Source organism: Wasmannia auropunctata, unplaced genomic scaffold (genome assembly GCF_000956235.1).
Source record: "Wasmannia auropunctata unplaced genomic scaffold, wasmannia.A_1.0 LD321207.1, whole genome shotgun sequence".
Classification (NCBI taxonomy): Eukaryota; Metazoa; Arthropoda; class Insecta; order Hymenoptera; family Formicidae; genus Wasmannia; species Wasmannia auropunctata.
This window is the reverse complement of record NW_012041683.1, coordinates 1-2801: the sequence shown is the minus strand read 5'-3', so window position 1 is coordinate 2801 and position 2801 is coordinate 1. Positions and strand designations below refer to the sequence as shown.

The window sequence follows — 2801 nt, the reverse complement described above, 5'->3', positions numbered from 1 at the left end:
ATCTTCTCTGTTCAACGCTCTTCTGCAGTCTGATTATTGCAAGGTACAAGCTGTGGATCTTATACAACGTGCAACCATTTCTCCTTGACCAGGCACAACATTGAATTTATTCAAATTTCCTATTTTAAATCCTCTTAAATGGTGACTTTACGTGAGAGTGTTGCGATTGCAAAAGGAACAACAGTGCAAACATGCTGAAGAGAAATTTCGAATCAGTCAGTTCAAGGCGACTCGTAACTTAAAGCATGCCACATTGCAAAGTATGTATCATTCTCGCACCTGTTGATTGCAAAATTCTCACAACACGCAATTATGATTGATTATAATCGATTGGAAATTTTTGCATTATTATTCGTATGTGAAAGTAAATGTGTTTTAATATAATAAAATACGATATGTAGAAACTTCCAGTGATTAAATTAAAGTAAAAATTAAACAGAAAAGGCTCTGGGAGTTAGCGCGTAAGTACGTAGTGTGCAAATTAACAATAATTTAAATTACAAAATAACATTATTTAATAAAATCAAGTACACATGATTAAAGTTGATTTTAACTGCGTGTTATACTTAGTTACAAAGTTATTATTACAGATTGCTAACGTACGGATACAAATAAAGGCAAAATTACAAATGAATAATATATATTTTTTTATTAATTTTTGCATATTTATTGTAGATGTTGAAACGAAAGGTTGTGGCTTGTATTATGGAAATACCAACACAGTCTAGCAGTAGCTCCAGTTCTGATAGCACTTGCTGCGAAGCAGACAGTACTACAGATGATGACAATTTAATATGCAATGACGATAATGACGATGCATTTTTCATCATTTATATTTTCCACTAATGCGATATTTACTTTATGCGCGTAAACGGCATCGTGTGGAAAATTATATTGAACTTATAGAATGTTGGACCGAACAAGAATTTAAAGAAAACTTGCGATTATCACGACAAACAGCTCTTAAACTTATTGGTAATGTATTAACTTAATAATGTATTAACTTTTATATTGAAATTTGTGATTAACTGTAACAAATAATATATAGTATGAAATTTTTTCTGTTCAGTAACTATGTTCAATTGCTCTATTTTAAATTTATATTGCAGATTATAAATTATATATATTATTATTATATATATGATTATATTTTGCCATTAATGTCATTGTATTATTCTGTTGTAGATGAATTTGAAACATCTGAATTCATGCCAAGTAATTTGTACGGAATGAGACCAATTTCAGGAAAGCTTAGTATATACATCTTCCTTTGGTTTATGGCAAATACAGAACCACTGAGAACCATATCAGATCGTTTCGATATTTCAATCTCATCCGTTTTCCGAATTGTGCGTCGTGTAATGACTTGGATTTTGACTAAATTAGATGAAATGATTGATGGCCGCAACAGAATATTTCAACAGTGTGCGCAGGGTTTTTTTTAAAGAAAAAGATTCCAAACGTTTTAGGAGCAATTGATTGCACCCACATCCGAATTCAAAAACCATCGTCAAAAATCAAGAAATACTGCAATCGCAAAAAATTTTTTTCCATTCATTTACAAGCTGTTGTCGATTCCAATATGCGATTTACAAACATATATTGCGGCGAACCAGGATCATTTCACGATGCTCGGGTATTGAGGAGATCGCCATTGTACGAAATAGCGAATGAGGATAAGGAAGTACTATTTCCTAAGAGTACATTTTTGGTTGGTGATTCTGCATATCCATCATTATCATAGCTTGTTCCACCATTTAAAGACAATGGTCACTTAACACCTCAACAAGAAGAATTTAATGAATTACATTCGTCTACTCGGATTGCAGTTGAAAAAGCATTTGGTTTATTAAAAGGAAGATTTCGTCGAATAAAATTCTTTTCTGAATATAGAAATATGGAATTTATTACAAATACGGTTATAGCTGCATGTATTTTACATAATTATTGTATTACAGAAAACGATAGCTGTGAAGTATATGAAGAAAATGACGATATAATCTTGGAAGATTATGATTACAAAAATATTAATAATATTCGTGAAGATCGTAAAATGCAATTGTTTAAAAAACTATTCCCTGATATGTAAAGTATATGACATATTTCTGAATTTGCGATCTCAGCGAATAAGAAGAATTATAACTCAATTGATTTAAACATAAGTTGGATTAAAGACAATACTTGTACATACATTCTTTGTATATTATTTTTTTATTGAAAAAGTAAAAATTTATATTACATTCTCTTTTCTGAATATAATAATATTTAACTACAATCTAATGTTATTCAAACTAGTTAATCTGCATAGTAACACATAGTAACATATTAATTCCATGTTTGACTTTGTACTCGTTTGATTGCAATCATGTCATCACATATTAAAAATGACTAGTTAATTGAGTATACTTGTCTCTTAAATTAACAGCGTATTATTCTATATTAATAATTAGTAAAATATATCATAACATGGAATTTATAAAAAAATATCATTTATAAGTCTTTTAAATATGACTCTTTCCATTCTAATTTTAACTGTTATTATTCCGACTCAGTATATTCTTCAATGTTTTCCTTGTCTATCAACAGTATATCTACGTAATAATTTGCATTTTTCTTTTTCTAACGCAATTACTTCTTTGTGCCGACGTTCTTTAGACCGCAATTTGGTCGCAGCAAAATTTTGTTTTGTTTCTAACGCTTTCTCTTGTATTTGTAGTTGACGTTTTTTTAATTGCACAGTTTCGGTTTTTTTTTTTAAAAGTTCATCCAATTTAATATCTCGTTCTTTCCGTCGTTTTTCT

The 2801-nt window shown here is 29.7% G+C and overlaps 1 pseudogene; it reads left to right on the top strand.

Annotated features, from left to right (window-relative positions):
• The first annotated feature begins 6 nt into the window (after nucleotides 1-6).
• Nucleotides 7-2245, top strand: LOC105460480 (annotated as a pseudogene).
• The last annotated feature ends 556 nt before the right edge of the window (nucleotides 2246-2801 follow it).